Source organism: Talpa occidentalis, unplaced genomic scaffold, assembly GCF_014898055.3.
Source record: "Talpa occidentalis isolate TD23 unplaced genomic scaffold, MPIMG_talOcc4v2.1 talOcc4.14, whole genome shotgun sequence".
Classification (NCBI taxonomy): Eukaryota; Metazoa; Chordata; class Mammalia; order Eulipotyphla; family Talpidae; genus Talpa; species Talpa occidentalis.
Genome location: NW_023601433.1, coordinates 9,987,059 through 10,008,041, shown reverse-complemented (window position 1 = coordinate 10,008,041; position 20,983 = coordinate 9,987,059).

Here is a 20,983-nt window from a genome sequence, read left to right as displayed (position 1 = left end):
AGTTCTGTCCCCTGCTGGCCAGGGAGCTACCCACAAGGCACAGCAGACCTCTTCTGTCTTGCCTATGCTCCCCTCAGCAGTGTATTTCAGTCAATCCGCCTGTTCTGCTCCCCACTCTGTCTCCAGTGAATCCTCTCACCCCCCACACCTCTGGCCTGTACTCCAGTTCTTGTATGCATAAATACATAAATCTTGAAAATAATAATAAAAAAAAGACACAAGTATTGCTGGGAATGCAAAGAAAGAAAAGGGAAGCCCCCTAAACTGTTAGTGGGAATGTAAATTGGTACAGCCATTGTGGAAAACAGTATGGAAAGCCCCCCCAAAGTAAAAATAGAAATACCATGTAATCCAACTACCTCACTTCCGGATATTTCTTGAAAGAATATAAAAGCATTAATTCAAAGAGGTATGTGCACCCATGATCATTGCAGCATTGCTGAAAATAACCATACATAGTGCACAAAGAAAGAGAGCAATGAACAAAGCAAAATGGATAATAATACAACAAACTTTCAGACGACAAGAACAAAATGGTTACCTGGATGGGAACTAGACTTGTGCTGATAAGCATAATGTAGTAGCTACAGATGTTGATACAGTTAAATATACATACCTGAAATCTATAAAATGTTATAAATCAATGCTACTTCAATTAAAAAAAAATACTCATCTTTCCAATTCTGACATTGCTTTTTTTCTCTGTCTCTCTCTGTATCTCCCTTGTGTTCCTCTTGTTGGGACAAATGCCTCCCTGTTCCAGGAGGTCATTTCAAAGCCTCCAGTCACCTGCTACTGAGTTGTCTCTAAGGCAAGCTTAATCCTTTCTCTGATGTGGTTCATATCTGAACTGGACAACCTCTGGGAAGCGCACATCAGTGTATGATCAGCCACTCCTATGTTCTGACATCAGAAAAGCAGTCTCTGCACCCTCAAACACAAGAGTCATGCATTTCAGCTATCTGGACCCACATATAAGCTAGCTGTGTGGGAGTGCTGAAGTGCTTAGTGCAGGATGTGTTGCCAAATTTAGGAGGGAAAAAGAGATACTCCAAGCACTGAATATCAGAGAAACAAGAAAAGAGTTATCGTTTAAGTCTGTCTTGCTCAATATTTGGAACATACTCATACTAAAAATATTATTTATCTGACCTTCAGAGTTAATTGGGCATGTGTTTTTTCCACTACCCTCATGCTGGTCACAATTGTTTATACACTTGCTGTAAATGATACAAGTGTATAAAGGTTTATACACTTATAATCACTCTTAGAAACCTTTTAGAAAAATGTTGCATCCAAGTCTGAGACACCACTTTGGAAGGTGGTGCTATTAGCTAAGTGTTTCTGCTGAAAATATATTTAAATATCCTGTGATATGCTCTTTAAAAAAAATCTCTTTTCTTGACATCCTCAGCATTTCACCCTCCTCGGGCTGCAGGAAATCTATGGATTTAAGACATGTCTGGCCAAGTATGACTTAGCTATTCCAGCAGAGACTTCACAACCTTCATGACTTGGAGACACAGATTGCACAGGCCTTGTTCAGGCGGATGTGGTGACTCACTGGGAGCGGCTGGGATGCTGGTGCTCTAGACACCACTGACCTTGTTGGGCTTCTAGTGCACGGCTGGCCTCTGCCCAGTGCTGGAGAACAGGATGCCAAGAGCACAGCAAATCATGGCCAAGATTTCTACATAGGTTTGCCTTCTGGGGTCAGATCTTTTTTCTCTTAAATGGATGATGTGGGAGACAAATAATGTTCTTCATCAAAAGTGTATTATATTAGCAATTCACCATAAATATGCAGTGACGAGGGAACACTACAACAGACTTGGAGAGGATTCTTTTCACAAGAACCCCATATTCATTTCTCTGCCTGCCTTTTATCAACATGTATTTATCAAATGCAGAAGCTCATCCCTGGACTACTTTTTAATTACACATAGGGATACTTGAAGACAGCTGCAGCCTAGGAAGGAAAAGAGAGTGAAAAGAATGAGGTGCTCTTAAAATTTGGACATTATTTTAACTAAAAGTCTCTGTTGGCCTTACTCCAACAAGCTAAGAGATGTGTCCACCCTGTTTTCTCCCATAGCCCTGACATTTCCCCACCTAGGACTTACCCTGGTCCCTAATTGACTGCATCAGCCTTGATCACAGATACTCTTATTCCTTCTTCAGTAATATTTTTCGAATTAGAATTATTTGAGTTCATCAAAGAAGATCTGGAATAGATACAAAAAAGAGGAGAAACTTCCTCCCCGCCCCCCAGAATCCTATTATGAAAATCTGGTGATTATATTTATCAACAAAACACAAATCATGTGGGATATGCTATTTTGAAAATTCCCTTTCTTAACAAAATTCCCTTTTTAAAAAAGCATATAATGTTCTTTTTAACTGTAGAGTACTTCAACATAAGGATGAATTATAAATAGTCTTTGTTGTTTCATATGCATATTGTTCTCCTATTTTTAAAAATTATTATAAATAACTCCATAGTAAATACCTTTGAAGACAAATCCTTGTGTACATCTGGTTATTCTTTTGGTATAAACATAGAGGGGTGGAATTATATGATGCAATGGGGGGCTACACTTTGGAGGTCTTTGGATCATGTTGACAAACTGCTGTTAGGACAAGCTGTTGAGTTACCCTTCCAACAGCTTTCTGTGAGACTCGATAGTTTTCTAGAAAATTTACTGAACCCTCATTCACATTGAGTATTATTTGTTTGTGAAGAAGGAAAGTTAATATCATTCAGTTAATTTCATTTAGCACATAAAAGTTTTCAAACAATCCACAGATATACCAAAAGGTGGATGTATGGGTTTTATGGTTTCAATGACTTGTTATTGAAAATTAGGTCAGGGAACAGGATCTTCTTGCTCTGTCTTTATCCTGCTGGTGGCCTCTGACCTGGCAGCAGAGTCTTGATGAGCCAGCAACAGTCCCCATGGATAGCTCCCCTGAAAAATGAGAGAGTGGACATTACCATTGTCTTCAAGTAGTCACAAAAACACTGGACACCAGACAACATCAGCTTGAAAATGTCTACCTTTCATTCCAAATAGCTTGATCTTACATTTGCTTATTACTAACTGACTAAATAGGACCTTTGCATATTTTATGGAGTTTTGCTTTGTCCCTCTTGCCAATTTCCTAGATTCGAGTGTGTCAGGCTACACAAGGACAGAAGAAATAAAGACATCAAGACTGAAAAACGAGGTGTTGACTTAAAAATAACTAGAGTACTTAATATTGTCTATGTGCTTACTAAGTGTTAGGGTTTATGTTGAGGGCTTCACATACAAAATTTCATTGACTGTTCACCATTTCACAGATGCCAGAGTGAGAGATAAAGCACCCAAGGATAATCAGAACCTGCAAAAATGACAATTTGAATACACGTCTCCCCAGCTCCCGCCTGGGCCTGCGGCTGCGATCTGCATGCAATGAGCGACATTCATGTCGAAGAGAATTTACTTTGGTTCCCAAATCCACTATGTGTCTTAAGATGTTGGGGCCTCTGTAGATTATCTCATATTCTACATATGAATTCTGGCACATGTATAAGCTGAAATTGGCCTTTTTAGAATGAAATATAAGGAAGGAAACTTCAAGAGGAGGCCAGTCGGGTACCAGTTGCTGGACTGGACATGTTTACAAGGAAAATACCCTATTACAGGGGGGTGGGGAGAGGAGGGATTGGGATCAGAATAAGGGGGTTGCAATTGTATGGGGAATATAAAAATAAAATTAAAAGAAAAGAAAAGAAAAGACCCCATTACCATTCAACTGCTCCTATTTATTTATTTATTTGTTTACCAATAGAGTCTATGAATTGTTTCTCCCATTAAAGTCACAATTTCTGCTGAGTCATAGTGTGTGTGTGTGCACTTGTGTCTGTTTTTGTTTCTTGACCGGTTCTCTTTGCTCCCACTAATTAGAACAGAATGAAATGAATCTCGTTTTGAAGCAGACATGCGGATGGTGTGTGTGAGTGTATTTGGGGTCCAGCGTGTGTGTGGGTGTGGGGGGATGCGCGTGAGTGCAAAGGAGAGGTTGTGTGAGGCATGTGTTGTGTCCTGCAGGGAAGATGATCAAAGAGAAGTGGAGGGTGAACAGTACACAGGCCCCTTTTCTGGGGCCTTCATCTTTGGGGTGAGCAAGAGTAACTGCCACTAACAAGAAGGCAGTGAGAGCTGGCAACTCCCACATAATAAAATCACCTGCACAGTTCAGAGTTTATCAGAAGCTTTTTTTTTTTTATTTGAAGCACTGTTGTTAAAAAATTACTCTCTGTGGGGCCTCTCTGGTGCCTGGGGGTGAAGTCTCAGGCTACCACCGCAGTGGCCCTCTAAGAAGGCCTGAGTTTGACCCTTGGCCAGGGAGCTGACCCACATGACGCAGCAGACCTCTCCTGTCTCGCCCACTGCTCCCCTCAGCAGTGCATTTCAGTAGCTCTGCCTGTTCTGCTCCTCACTCTGTCTCTGGTGAATACTCTCCCCACACCCGCCCCCGCACCTCTGGCCTACACCCCAGTTCTTATATGCATAAATAAATAAAATCTTTAAAATAATTACTCTCTGTGCTGCTTGAATTTCTATGAATCCAAGTTAATGTTTTTAAAAGTTTAAATATGGTGTAATAGTAATCTTCTTTTTTCCCCTACTAATTAAGACATTGAAATATGAACTTTAAAGCCAGATGTATTTAGCAATCTCACTATGATTGATGAAATAGTAAAAAAGTGGTATTTTCCACTTTTTCTCCTCCAGAGTCAGTGTGATGATGTTGCTGGTGCCTGATTAAGCAGAGAGGCTCAGTTTAGCAAGCCCTTCAGGCAAAAGAGACACTGTAGGGGATGTCTAAGTGAGGAAGAGCCAACCTCTATGCTTTTCACGCTGCTAATTCTTTGGAAATTTATGGGAAAAAGATACAATGAAACTTCCAGTCCTTCCAAATATCCACAGATAGAGAAAAGAACACAATACAAGGGGATTAAAAAAATATATATGATTCAAAATAACGTTTTGAGTAGATAATTCAAGAAATAATAGTATAAGCAACATTTTTAGAGGCTATAGAAATAATCACAATAAAAGAGAGGATAGGAATTCAGAGTTCTGGGAACAGAAATGGGGTGAGACAGGCTGCTTAGGACTTTGTCTTATAAGCCCTTTCTTAAAATGTATTTTATTTATAATTTGATAGTATTAAGCTTTTATTTTAAAACAAAACATCAGTATGAGAGACAGAGCAGGGAGAAGAGAGGGAGAAAGAGAGAAGAAGAGATTGGAGACAATGAATGAGGAGCTTCTAGAAGCTTCTATAAGGAGGAAAGCAGATTGTTAGAAGAATGATGAACAATAATGATTGCATTTAAATATATTTGTGTTCATGGTAAATGATGAAGGCAGGAAAGGACAGACAGAAGAATGCAGAGAGTCCTTATCCCAGTCTCCCTAAAGCTGGGTTCCTGAGACCCTTGGGCCTTGGGCTCTCTGGGTCAGTGAAGGTCAGGAGTTCAGTGTAGACCCCAAACTCCTGCAGGCTGGAGGCCAGGAAGGAGGGCAGAGAGCTCAGCCCTCTGCCCCCTCCTGATGTACCCCAGCAATGACGCCCAAGGGAAATCTTTCCCTCAACTGTCTAACTTATTTCTGTTTCTTGTCAGATTTACCACTCTGTCACCAAAAGTTGCTGTTCCAGAACAAAACTTTTTGTTCCAGAACAAAATGTTGCAATTTTGCTATGGTTCCTGTGAGATGTATCAGAAGAAGCTTGTCTTATTCATCCAGTCACTTTTCATATTTGCATCTACCTGGATTTTTAAAAATGGAATTGTTTTCAATATTTACAACTAGCTTTTTCTTTAGAGAATATATAAGCTTGAAATGTTGGTGAATGGTATGATTTTTCTTTTTGCTGGTGGCAAAGACATTGGGGTGCTGGGATTAACTGAAGGCTATTTATTTTCGTTTGATTTTCAGGAGTGAAAAAGTGGGTTATGAGACCCCAATACATACAGTGTTCTATTAAAATGGAATATTCCTGGTCTAAATATATCCATTCTGGGTCAATCCAAAGAGCAGGCAATGGATACTGGAACTGTGTCAGTCCCTGCTGGTCCTGGAATGACCTGGAACTTGCAAGGCTCAGGGACCTGAGTGTCACGTTCTGGTTACTCTTAGAGCAAGAATAGGAACAAGGGGGGCAGAGGCCCTGGCTTGGCGCAGGTGAACCAAACAATTGACACAGACCAAAGGGAGAAGTTAAAGGCTCTTCCTTTCTCTTTTACTTCCAATGTTTCTTTGATTCAATAGGAAGAAAGTATACTAGGAGAGAATTGGAAGCCAGGGTGGGGGGTGTGGGGTAAGGGATCCTGCAATTATATTCCCAATTGCTCTAAAGTGTGAGGACTCCTGGCTAAGATGAATTATCCTCTAGGAGCTGAGAATCCTGGGGAAGAATGTCAGATCTTTTGCTGTCTGGAGGCATTGTGAAGAATAAAAAAAGGGAAAAGATGGGCTTGGAGTTAGGAATTGGGACTGATTGAATGTCTTTAATATTATAAGAGCTAACTTAACAATAATTTATGTTATAGGGCCTCCCCTGGTGGCGCAGGTGGTTGAGCGCTGTGCTGTGAAGCTGTTCGCAGCCTCTGCAGCGCCAGTTCGATCCCTGACCGGCCAGTGAGGGGCCCACATGGCGCACAGACCTCTCCTGCCGCCCGCTGCTCCCCTCAGCAGTGTATTTCGTCAGTCTGCCTGTTCTGTTCCCCGTTCTGTCTCTGGTGAATGCTCTCACCCTCCCACACATCTGGCCTGTACCCCAGTTCTTGTATAAAATATATAAATAAATCTTTAAAAAAACCACAATAATTTATGTTATAGATTGCATTTAAATCATGCATCTGTACTAATTATTTTTATTAATTATAATTGTAAGACTAGTTATCATTTGTTGAGTTTTAGGATGTGCCAGACACTGTGCTAAGCAGGTAAATGGTATCCTTGAAAGTTTTCCATCAGGCATTTGATCAATCTGGGAAATAATTATAGACATACAGAAAAGTAATTTGGAGGGGAATAGTTGATGCTATACTAGTCAAGCAATAATCTTACTAAAAATTGAATACATGATCTCTACAAAATTGGAAAAGATGGCAGAAAAGGGTGAAAATCATCATTTGGTGTTTATGGCAGCCAAAGTATCTACCATGACCTTTGGTTGCAATGACAAAGATAGAACATGTAGATCAAGGGAAGTGATGAATCCATACAGTGAAGTGTTTTCTTTTATATTCAACATTTGAAGAGAAGAGATTCTGTGTGTGTGTGAGTGTGTGTGCATGTGTCTGTGTTTTGGGTGGGATACTGAAGAAGGGAAGAGACATTCTCTGCAGAGGAACAGAAGGCAAAGGAGGTGGTAGCTACTACCCAGCTAAAGTTCAGATAGGATTAAAGAAGCATTTTCAAACATTTTGAGAAACTTTCAAAATAATGAGTTGTTCCAGGAAAGCTTTCAAAGAGCTTTGGTTCTAAAATTCTTTACTTTTGTAAATTTAAACCTGTACCTTTAAATCGTGACATTTGAACAATGGTCAGTAGATGGCGGTAGGATACCATGGATTTGGCCAGGAGCATCTGGAATTTCACCCTTAAATATTCTGGAAGTAGATTATTTTTTCTAATTATTTGAAGGTGTGTCTTAATCCATTGTTCAGAGAGAAATCGCTGATTTGAAAAACAGGAAATAATACTTTCTAATTAAATGGACAAGAATAATTAGCAAGGACTTTGATTTTATAAGAGTGATACCACAATGTTTCTTTATTGGCCTCTAAAAATTCCTGCTAGGAGGGTGTGTGTTTATGTGTGTGCGTGTGTGTGTTTGAATGAATGGCTGAAAAGTCTGGCTGGTTTTAAAATTGTTTCAACATCAAATGATATCCTCATTTTGTGAAAACAAAAAACACATTATTGAATTGAATAAGAAATGTGTTTCTACAAAACAATTTACTGAAAAATCTTATTTTCTTCCTCATACCAGCATATTTTTGTATTAAGAAATTTTAAAATAAAATGATGTATTCTCCATAAATGCCCTGAATTATAACTGTTTTCCAAGGGTTTTTGTTTGTTTGTTTGTTTTTAATATGCTTGGGGGGGTATTCATATTGGGAGATTTCATCTATAAGAGACTTACTTCCCTTCTGGACTACTTGAGGAGTTTTGTAAGAGAGAGACAGGCCTGCATTTTCAGACATGCAAGGCTGGAGAAATATCCTTTAGAAATGGATGTGTCCAAAATGTGGAAATAAAACATATTGCTCTTTAGTTTGGAAAAGAATAAGATCATGCTGTTTCACCTCTTTTTGTACCCCCCCTAAAAAAAAATCAGAGCTTGACATTCACATAGGGCAGTTCATATTTTATTCCCACCTGCGTCATATCCATACTAAGCATCAGTTTTACACGTTCTAGGCTGGCTTGTTATCAGACAAAGTTGTAAGTGTGGAGATCAGCCTGGCTCACTCTTCTCCTCCATTCAAACCAGAGAAACCACCCTGGGCTTCGGGGGAGACAAATAGTTTATATTTGCTAACATTTTGGATGTCTACAGGACTCAGAAAGCTAATCCCAAACTAGAAAAAGGCCACTGACAGTCTCGGCCACATATTTCTCATATTACGCTTCTAGACCAAAACCACGTAAAAAATTAATTTCTCCAGGCTTCCTTGTCCACCCACTAACACAGGCTCCTTCTTAATCAATCTCTCCTCTTTCTCTCTTCTTGCTCTCTTTCTCATTTTTTAAATTTTAATTGATAAGAACCAAGAGCAAAGTTGTACTCCTCTGTGAGGGAAATGGAAGCAGGAAGAATAGCATCTACCACAGAAAATCTGACCTCTGCCAGACCCCTCAGCTTCCCCAGCCAGTCTAGCTATCGACATATTTGCTCTCCTGCTGATCGAAATTTGGCAAAGATTTATGAAATAAAGATCTGAAAAGTTTTGTTATGGTTCCCTCAACAAAAGGCTCTCTGTAAACAGAAAGAAATGTGCCCGTCTTCCTAGCACTATCTATATATTGCTTTTAGGCCAATCAAGTAATCATAATTAATGGTCATCCATATATTTTATCTGTAAAGCCTTCTTGCTCCCTTTTAAAGGAAAAAGTCAGAGAGGCTAAATGTTGTCCTTTATTTTAACAAGTAATGCTAATTCATCTTCTTTTTCTTTGCAGAGTATATTCCTCCTCTATGTGTAAATGCAATGTATAAATAATATGCCACACACCTCTCCTGTTTCAATGTTTCTATATATTTTAAATATTTGAGTAAAATTTAAAGTCTTTCCCAAAGGCCTCCATTTTTTATTATATCATTCTTCACCAATGACAGCATTGCTTTAAGATAGTGTTTCTTTTTGCTTTCTGGTTTTTTTTTTTAATTACATATTATTTAATGAGAGGCTGGAGTCATCCATACTTTAAAAATATGTAATTTAAAGATTTTAGGAACTTGCTTCAATCAAAGCATCTCACCAAGACCCTTCTTTTTTTTGTCCTATACGGATTTTTCTAGTTTGATGAGTTGAAATAATGGAAGGTGAGTCCAATCATTTTCTAAACATATCTCGATGTGCAAGAATTTGTCAGTGAGCAAATGATCTCACGGTCATGAAATAAAATTTTTAAGGGAGTCTGAGGCTAGAAGCCTTTCACGCCAATAACTTGTTCAGTTTGAACTCCTACACGATCTTGTTATTTGTTTATTTGTGTGTCTTTTCCTATGAGAGAGAGTTAATTATTGAAGCCTTGAGACTGTTTTGTATCCCAGTTTGCGGTTGTGAGTCGCACACAAACCTGTGTCTAATGAGACCGAGTTCTTGCCCCCAACTCTGCACTTGCTGACTTATCTGGTTTCACATCAGAGCATCCGAACATTGGTGAGTTATTTAAAATAATGATTTCTTTTTGTTGTTGCTGCTGCCTCATGAAGACTGATTTTTTTTTTTTTTAACACAACAAAGACAATGCCTTGGATCTGTGTAGGAAAAAAGATGTGATGGGTCTGGCAGACCTCTGTGGCACGTATATTTATTTAACGGCTTGCTATAATGCATATTATTAATGATGACAATCATAGACTTGCCTGCATTGTTTATTTTGTAAATACACATAATGGGGCTTTCAGACGAGCAGATCAGCTGCCCTTGCGTCGATGACTGTCGGCTGTGGCAGCAGCGACTCGGGGACCTCCCAGTACGTGGGTCCCTGACCTGGTCCATTTCACTATTTATGCTCTTGGAACATTTTATTAAGGCCATCTATAATTTCCCTGAGCGAGCATCTAAAATGAACCACAGGTCTCCTTTAAATCTATATGGCAGATGAGATTTAAATATCTATAAGTGGATTTGAACATCAACAGCACCTGTGAGACCAAATATGCCTTCAAAGCCATTAGTTTGTGCCATAAAATGCAAAAAGGATTCCAGGGGTCCTGGGTTTGGGGGGACACACTCTTTAGACTGGGGACAGCATGGACTCCATTTTGACTCAAGGAAAAAAAAAACAACCACCTTCTGGGCAGAAACTTTACCTGCGACCTGAAACATGTTGCTTCCTTTTAGTCCTTTCAAGTTTTATTTTATTATGCTAGCCCCAAAAGCTCTGAGTGAATGCTTGAGTTTCTTTTTTTGACCTTTCCTTGTCCTATCCCAATATCTGAACTCTTGGGTTTTAGCGAAAAACGATGGAGCAGAAGGAGTGAAGACTCCATTGCGAGCGCACGTCTGTCTAGCATGACCTGGGAGTTCCAGAGGCATCACCTGAGCCAGGAGCCCGGCCTGCCTGGCATTCATCTCTCCTCCTCATGGAGGAGTCCCAGAATCGTGAGGGAACCTTTGGACAAAAGGAGAAAATGTTTGTTTTTGTAAATTTAACAAACCTTGGTTCTCGGAGATCTAAAAAGTCCATCTGACATAGTGCAGGGACTCGGGATATTACGTCTGCTTTAAATATCATTGGGTGTCTGAGGGCTTTGTGGTGCGGGTTCGACGCTGTCTTTTGTTGTAGGGCAACTAGTGTGTTCTCTGATGCGGGAGGGTGCCAATTCAAAGGAGAAGGCCTTACTGGGGGGTTTTCTTTCTTTCTTTTCTCCTACCCTCTTCCACTCCACACTGTGTTTTTGCTGGGGGGGGGCTTTGGCTAGAAACATTCACATGGCACCCCCGGTTTTTCTTCTTTCAAGGCAGGCCCTTTATGATAATAATTGCAAAACCCACAGTAAAATTTGTAAATTGAATATGCATGAAAATATATTGGCTAATATCGCAACCTTTTGTCCTAAATTAGGTAAATAACTCTAAACTTTGTGTTGGTGGAATGGAAAGTATTTATAGATAGTAATTACCTTCAAGCTAATTTAAAAATATCCCTTATTAATTTCCTTCCGGTTTTACAATTTTCAGGAGTAATTGCAGCCACCTACACACACAATCCTCCCATAATATTCTTAATTATATTAAATATCTAACCCCCCCCCACCCAGCTTAAATAGCATTTTAATAAGCAGCCTTTATTCAGATGTGTTGAAGGCTTTTCTCCCTTCCAGCCGAATATTTAGAAAGTGGGGAAATCAGAGACCGGGAGACAAGCAGGCCTGGGATGTTTTGCAGACGATGATCTGAGCGCGCTGACTGTGTGTTTTGTTGAGAAAAGGACAGGATGGGATATTGACAGTTTCTTATCAATAGTTGGGCCCTGGAGGCCTGGCTGTTTGGGCCACACTGATTGACTACTCCTTAATAGACATATAATTGTTGACAAATGCCTTCCAATAGTCTGCCTCAGTGCCCCGTAGATGAGATTTCAGGATACAGCGACCGAGGCAGCCACTTGGCAGAAGCAGTGTGTTTCAGAGGAAAGGACTTTGCTGCAAGTGAACCCTTCCAAGAGAAATCAGGTATCCTCACTGCCTCCCCTGAGCCATCCTGCCCACACAGAAGCATGAAAAAGGCTCACGGTCTCCAGGCATCACGGAGTTTGCTGGGGCGGGGTAAACCCAGCCAGACTCCTCACACTGTCACTCGGTATCAGATCTATTGATTTGCCCACGTTAAAAAAATCATATATATATATATATATATATATATATATATACACCTATATGTGTGTGCAAAATGCTGTGTTATGCAATTTGATCCTAGAATATTTCGTAGCTTGTTCACGGCATGATAAAACCATCAGCCTAATGCTCGCAAGAACAATAGGCTATTCAAGATTTCAAAGCGCCGTGGGCAGTAATAAGAATACGGACAATAAGTTTGCATCTGGACATCAGCCCCATTTACTGCTAAAACACCAAGGCTGCCTGGAGCTGTCCCCCTCCGTCTACACAACCTAGGGTCTTCAGGAACCTTCGTCTCAGCCTCCGAGCTTCTGGTGAGGCCGCCTCCCCAGACCAATGTCTGGCTGAGAAATCGCTCTTGAAAGTTGGCCTCTTAGGTGCCTTCCCTGGATCTGTTAGGTTTCAGTAAACCTTGCTCCTTGAGGACTTACTCTCCACCCCCAGAGGCCACAAACGCTGCAGTGCGTGACAGGAGCCTGCCCACAATAGAACCAGCGTTGCCATTTAGATTCACGAGCTGGTGAAAGTGGATGAAATAAAATAAACTGAAATGAAAACAAAGTTCAAAAGCAACCTCAGCTTGGCAGCCGCAAAAATCACTGGACAAAGCAGCCGCCCGGGCAGGCCTGCTGGGATGGGTAGGCGGGAGGCAGGCCCCTCCCTGGGAGCAGGGCGTGAGGGTGGCAAGGCAGGCCGCCGCCTGACATCCCTGGGAAACGGAACCTGCTTGTGCCCCAAGACCCGGAGTCCTGCCTTTGATTCTTATTGATCAAATACGCAGATTAAATCCCACATCACACAGCCAGGAAAAACCTGAGGTTTCTATGTCAGCTTCTAGGAATCCTGGCGAAGCCCTTCTCTGAATCATCTTTTTATGCATGAAGGAGAGCCGGAGTGAACATGTATTTCAGGAGGATGTTCAAAGTGGGCAAAGAGATGTGTGGGTCTGATAACTCCCAGGCTTTGTGGCAGAAGGACGAGCCAGATAAGCACGGTGTACTTGTTACTTGTTGTTAAATTCAAACCTGGTCTCAGGATTCGTTGGCAGGTTCGGGGCTCAGAGGCTGCGAGTAAAGATTATTTTTAAAGTTGCTTCTTTGCAATCTTGAAGCATTCCTAAACAGGCAGGCTTCTGCAAACAGCTGCCTCCAAATGTTGTGTGTGTGTGTGTGTGTGTGTGTGTGTGTCCATTAATTCAGAATTACTCCAATTACAAGCTTTTGATGCTCTGAAACCCTCTCTCTAACCCAAAAGAGATGGAGAGCCCTCGGACCGTCCAATCAGATCATTTTCCCTGCTGCCTGCAGCAGATGTAAGCAATTTACTTTTTTATTTCTGCATATTCAGTGTGAGCGGAGCTGTTGGGGACCTTTCACCCTGGAGCCTGCAGGATTCTAACCCTATCAAATTAAAGCATTTTGCTCACTTATTCCCAAACGCTTTGCTAGTGCTAAGCAGACATCCCGCTGCATAGCGATGGCGGGTGTTCGTGTCCACTCATAGCCCCAGCCTAATCAGAGATTATTAAGGAAAATATACAGTGCTTTAATTTGATGAGATTGGTTATAGGTAGTGCAGTTAAAGGTCACACTCCTGCGTGTGTCTCCTTCCGTCTCTGTAATATTTTCTTCTCGCTTCACAATCCTGAGCTGCAAACAATAGGCCAAGGCGACACATTTATTTTTGACATGCTGTGATGGGCTCAATAGGGATAAAGATGAATTATTTAAAGATTGCATAAACAAACATCCTGGGCCAGGTTTTGGCCACATCATTCCCTTTGTGGTCTGTGGATGCTGTTGCCTTAAAGAACAGGTTGGAGAAATCTGCCTCCTTGGGGCAGAGACGCCGTTCCAAGGAGGGTGCAGATAGGCTGCTGCCAGATGGCTGGGTCAGCTGCCGAACTCCTGTTGCTGGCTGGGCAGGAGTGCCGGCCCCCAGCTCCCAGCGCCCAGCTCCAGCGAAGGTGCCTCTGAAGAGCTGATTTGCTCCTCTGACCCTGGAAACTTCTCCACCTGCTGTGAGCTAATTGAGCCAACACCTATGGGAGTGGTGGGGCTGCTGGGGGCTGTTTACGTGCATGATCTGGAAGAGGATAGTGTCCCATCCAGGAGATATGAATGACCTGGGTCCCTCTGCTCACTTGAGGGTTATTTTTCATCCTCAACTTTCCTTTCTTTCCCGGAGAAGCTCCTTTGATTTCACTGTCTCCGAGCCTTGGGACGTACGGGCAAAGAGAGCACCCTGCTCATTGGTGGAGCTTAGAATTTTTATTGCTCCTCATTTTTTTCTAATTCAGACACCATGGAAGGCCCGGGGACAGGCATAGGAGGAAGGGAACTAGGGCAACTTCTAATCTTCCATCAAACTTAATGGTTTCTGGATACGTGTCCATGTAATAGACCAACTGCAGGCTGATTTACCTAGAAATTTACATGAAAATTGCTTTATGCAGCTGTATGTAAAAATTCAAGCCGCACAGTGTCACTGTACCATGCAGGTCAGAGCGAAGCCCTGTGGTATTGTAGCTGGAAACAATTTGTTTTCATTCACAGGGTGGGGGAGGGCTGCCGTGGGTGGGGCTGCGGGGGACACTGAGGGTGCTTCAGGCCAGGCCAGCTCATGAGCCGTGGGAAGAAGAACCTCCTTGGGGGGTGCACTTGTCAACCTCTTTCATGCTGACCCCCCCCACACACACTTTGAACCTTCAGTATTTTAAAGGAAAATTATGCCCGGTTTGTTGTCCAGATCCCAAACTGCTCAATTATTTGAAAGATTTCATGACTTCAACTGGGGAAGAGGAAGAATAAGTCTCCTTAAGTAACGATTGCTGTGAGGTCCTATGGACGGTTGAAAATGCTACAAATCCCCTCTCCATATGTCATTTTGTTTGCGATCTCAGTACTCTTGAAATGTGATAATTGGAGATAATAGAGAACTAGCAACAATAATGGTGATGGTGATGACGATGATGCAGAAAACTTGGGGGCGATTTCTCTTGGGGTGTCTAGGTGGGGCTGTGTGTGCACCACCTCCTGGGTCTGGCTCGGGTCTTGAAGACCCTCCTCTCTCTTGCTGCCCCACTGAAATAGGCACACACACCCGGGAGCTCCGCCCTCACCCCCCCAGGAGCCTTCACTGGTTTAAAGCTGGGCCTCAGCTCTTTTCTCAGTATAGGCACCTGGACTAGCCAGGGCTGTGCTTGGTCCCCACATGACACACCCTGACACAGTCCCCAGAGTTCCTGCAGGGGCAGCTGCCCAGTGTGGAGGGGAACTGCCATCTTTCTGTTTGTTGGACCTGTGCCCCAGAAGGAAACTCCTCTCCCGGTTTCCAGGGAGGGAGGCCATTAGCTAATTATATCCACCATGGCTTCTTCGTTTAGTTAATGCCTCATTCATTTGTATGTGTGTACACCCATCTGCATCCGTGACAATTGTTATCATTGATTTATGCGAGGAAACATTTCTGTAAAGCCAGTTAGTAGCACGACTCTCGTTTTCTATAGTTATATGCCTAGGTGAGTTTTTACAACCATTTTTTATAGTTTGGATGTGGATAGTTTTGAACTAGCCTGATGGTGGGAGGTGGCAGGTTCAAGGTCATCTCCTCAATGGATCAACCCTTGATTTATCTCAATACATCTTTTTCTTTGGGTATCTGCTACTTCCCATTTTAAAATGGATCCCCTGGGTGCATGTCTCATTTCCTCTCTGCTTAGCTCCACATGGAAAAAAAAAAAAAAGCCGAAAATAATCTACACATACACACAAAGCTTCAAATAATCGAAGGAAAATTAAAGCACCATGGCCCTTTTAATATAACTGCAAAACAAAGAAAAAACTGCCTTTAACTCTTCCATTTCAAGACTAACCTTGCCACCCATCATAGTTGAAATCCTTGCTTTTTATTTACATATTGAAGGTCCAGTAGGGAGACCCCTTTCATTCTTCTTTGAGGAGGAGGTTGAAGACAAATCAAAGATGGGCTGAGAATATGCTGTCTTTGTCAATAAGTAGTCTTCATTTGGTTTAAAAAAAAAAAAATGATGGGCCTCCCTGGTGGTGCAAGGGGTTAAGATGCAGCACTATGAAGCTATCTGCAGCCACTGCAGCACAACTTCGATCCCTGGCCAGGGAGCCACCCACATGGCGCAGAAGACCTCTCCTGTCTCACCCGCTGCTCCCCTCAGCAGTGTGTTTCAGTCAATCTGCCTGTTCTGTTCCCCACTCTGTCTCTGGTGAATCCTCTCACCCCTGTACCTCTGGCCTGTACCCCAGTTCTTGTATGCATAAATAAATCTTAAAAAAATTTGCTATGGAGGGGTTTATAAAACAAACCTTGTTGCTATAGGACCCAAGGAGAGCTTAAAGTAGGAAAATATTACAAGGCTTTTCCCCTAGAAGCCTCATGGTACAAGGAGTAGTGTTTTAGTTAAAAAGTTAACAGTGATGGGTAGTCAGATGTTAGCAGACTGGGGAAAATGACTAAACTTCTGCATGTTTTTGAGCTGATATACAGGTTAAGTAGTAAGAGATGCTTCAACTACTTCTTCAATTGGACTTTTACTCCAGTTGTATTTCCAAAACACTTTTTTAAAATCAAAATATTTTCCTTAAATTGTCCTCAGACTGATGTATCATCAGTGTATCGCATCAGTATTGTAGGTGGGCTTTATAATGATGTTGCTGTAGCTGCTGCAGTCTGACAAAAGCTACCATTTCACGTCGTCATTTTTCACGAGACCCATGTCATCAACTCAGCTGTTGAATGCATGACAAAATGTGCCTTGTTATCAAGCATAACCTCGTGGTCAGAGAAACTGGAGAGTGAACTTGACTGAAATGTAGTAAATAAATTTACTAGTTAGTGAAATTTATTGAATAAATTTATTGAATAAAAGCAAAACAAAACAAAAACAAGAGGTTATTCCTAAGGACTTATGATACAAATATTTGAGTATTCCTGAGTATTTGATTGTTGATTAGTAATATATGGTGCATCTAGTCCCAAGTAGATAACTTTTATCTCCTTCAACCCTGTAAGTGTTTAAAAAAAAACCCCAAAACATAGTATTCTGGAATTCAAATGTTAGAATGTACTGCAATCTAATAGAATGTTCTAGGTTTAAATAATTATTATTGTCCTTCTAGTATTCTCCTAGTGTGTTATTGTGACTTTCCATTTATGAAATGAAGTTACATTTGAGAGACCTGAAACCTCCCAATGTTGATTTTCACACTGACCCCCTGCATGTAATTCTGATAATGACCAGTAGGTGGGAGTGGTGCTAAGGAGGGCAGTTTAGGTCCAAGGAAAATTAGAATAAGGCATCTATGTTTGAATACGGCTTTCCACAAAATAAATTGTTTAGGAAAGCAACAAAGTAAATATTCCACTAACCACTCGTGTGTGTATATGAAACTAAGGAGAAATACAATTTGAGAAGGAGCAAAAGAAATAAAGCCATCTTGGTAATATAAAGTACCCATCCAAACCACTTAAAGATCTTCATCACTAGTGATTTAGCCAACTAGGTTTACAGTACTATGAGAGAGAACACTGAAAAGCCATGTAAGAACAGTTTTTTTAAACCCTGCTAATAGAAAATGCTCCCTTTAAGGCATTTATTGAAATATTAAAAGAAAAATGTCATATTAAGCCATAAAAAAGAACTCCCTCCCCCAATTCTAAAAAAACAAAAAACAAAAAACAAAACTTACATAGCCAAAAAAATTAAATGAACCTATTTGGAATTTTAATTCATTATTCTGAATATGTATATGGTAAAAAAAATAATCAGTTTCGTTATTTTAAAAGTAAAAATGGAATACTACTTAAAAAAGTTATTGGATGCTTCCAAAACTGTAGTTAAAAGCAAATTCATAGCATTATTAAATAATAAAAGTGAAAAGAAATGAATCAGTGATTCAAATCAGAAAGTAGGAAAACTATAATTATAAAAAAGCAATATAAGCAGAGTATCATCTATAAGTGAATAAGTAAATCTAATAATTCTAGATCATTTTTATGAGGAAAACAATTCAATACATTTCTATAATTCTTAGAATAACACAATAGGTAATACAAATAAAATTAGAATTGGCAAATGGTGTAGCAACGCATGTGGAGAGCATAGAAATTATCAATCTCCATATTAATTTGTGCTAAACAAATGGAAACACTCAGGACAATAAATAATCTTCTTTTTCAGAAAATATAAAGTACTGCTAATAATTCCAGAATAATGAATGGCCTAGGTGTGCTAATATCATAAGAAAGCAGAATTAAATAAACTTTTTTTTTTCAGGCAAACAATATTTAAAAGAGGACAACATAGGGCTTATGCAAAAAGAAAACAATCATCTCAAATACACTGTTCTATAAAACCCAGCCTACACATCTGAAATGATGAATATGCATACTCTTATTAACACATCCCATACTTAATGAGAATCAGAAACGAACATGGCTAATGTTCTCTATATTACACAGAATGCAATAAAATAAAACTATCAAAAGATAAAATAACTCAGAAATGAGAAATGCAGCTTTAATTTCTGTAGGTAGTATTTTTTAAACAAAACCCCAAATAAAATTCAAAAGAAATATTCACATTAATAAAAGAGTTCATTAAGGAAGCTGAATACCAAAGAAACAGATGCGAAGCCCCCATACATTTCCTCCATATAAGCAATAAACATTTAGAAATATAATGGAAACATCTAATTCAAAGGAGAGAATTAATTGAGGGACACACAAAACCCTGAGTAAATGAGGAGGCATTTTCAAAGGAGAGACAAGGCTATTGCTGTTCGATGCTGATTTATTTACAACTTTAACCAAGTCATCAAAATCCCAGTGGTATTATTTTGGCACTTCCTTATGTGATTAGAATGTACATTGGATGAATGAAGAGCTGGGATAACTCAACCCACTGAGAAAAGAATAATTAAGGAGGACTTGCCCTAGTAAATATTAAATTATTTTTTAAACTGCCAGTAATTTAGAAAGACACAGAATTATGGAATCAATAGAGTAGATCAATAGAAAAGAATATAGCTAGGAATTAATGCAGATGTGTCCGCTTAGTAAATGTTCAAGATAGCATCACATATTAGGGCAGAAAAATTATTTTTTCAAAAGATGGAGGTGAGACAATCACTACTGAAACAGGTCACATCAACATATTATATCAACAGCCACAGAGAGAGAGGGGCCTGCAGAAATGGGAAATGGAGGTGGGAACTCGGAACTTGCACTCGTGGCCAAATACTTTACATGGAACATTGCCTCTCGTGTGGCCAGGAGCCCAGGTTTCCTGGCTACTGTTGTACTAGGTATCCCCAGCATCCCCCGTGCCCTGTGTATCCCCTAAAAGGACACAGCACACCATCCTTCTCCATTCCTTCCTCCAAAATTGTTCTCATCTTGTCCTTGATTTGTAGATCTGTGACCAGCAAGGACCCTACCCTAGGGTGGATCACCTTTTACTAGAAGCCCAATTGTTACCTGCAACTATGTGCTCTTTAATGAGGCTGACATCCTGAGGTTTTGGGGGCCAGGAAGAGTATATTCATTACCCATTCAACAGCATCTCTCCTTGGTCTTGGTTAAAAACCACAGCCTTTAAATGCTGTGCCATTTGGCTGCATGTCCGTTATGCTGCCCGGTCCTTCATTCACTGCAGACTTAGCTCTTGGTTTATAGTTTTCCTTTCCATCCTTGATTCTGGTACAGAACAACCCCTATATAAAACAGGCTGCCTGTGGGTCCTCACCTTCCTGCTTAAAGGGGACTTATGAATGCTAAACTGCAGACATACTCAAAAGGTTGATAAAAGGTTTATTTACAAGGGAAGGGGAAATGGAGAAATGAATAGCTCAGGTAGAAAAAGAGGGAGATACATTTGTAAATGCATCCTACCCGTTCCGCTGACCTGGAATCCCAATGACCTGCTGAGCTGGGATAAATCGAGCTTGCAATGTGGCCAAGAGAGAGACCCCTGGCCACATGGCCAGTTAGATACTCAAACAGAGAACATAGTTGCTTAACTCCACCCTCAGGTCCTTGCAAGCTTCCCTTTGGTGATCATGGGATTTATAGTTCCCAGTGTCTTGATGGAGTGGGGGTGGAGTTCACAAAGCCTGTATGGAGTTTGCTCAGGACATCCTTTTCCCCCTAACAATTCTGCTGCTATTTTTGGTGACTTGACCATCTCAGTTGAATATTACTCTGGCTCCACTTCAGCCACATGCTCATTTTTAGACAACCTGTTACTGGTAGAAATGAAATTTTATTCTTTCATGCACCATTATATGAGGATTAGTGACTCTGTACAACAAAAATACCACCTCCTAAAATTCCTTACCAACTTTATTTTCTGCATTGGATGGCAGAGAGAAGAGGGAGAGAAGATTTCAACCCGACCCAGTGACAACCTCATAACTGGTATTTACTCATCATTGTTTCAATAATAACTAAATCTAGGGCCTCCCTGGTGGCACAGTGGTTGAGCGCTGGGCTGTGAAGCTGCCCGCAGCCTCTGCAGTGCCAGTTCAATCCCCGGCCCTGGGACGAGGGTCCCACATGGCGCGCAGACCTCTCCTGCCTCCCGCTTCTCCCCTCAGCAGTGTACTTCGTTAGTCTGCCTGTTCTGTTCCCTATTATGACTCTGGTGAATTCTCTTACCCTCCCATACTTCTGACTGTGTTTGTATAAATAAATAAATCTTAAAAAAATAACTAAATCTACAAGACAATTTTCTCTTTACCATCTACAGTCATATACAGCATCAGATTTTGTATGAGATACAAACCAAATGCAAAATGGCCAGTAAAGC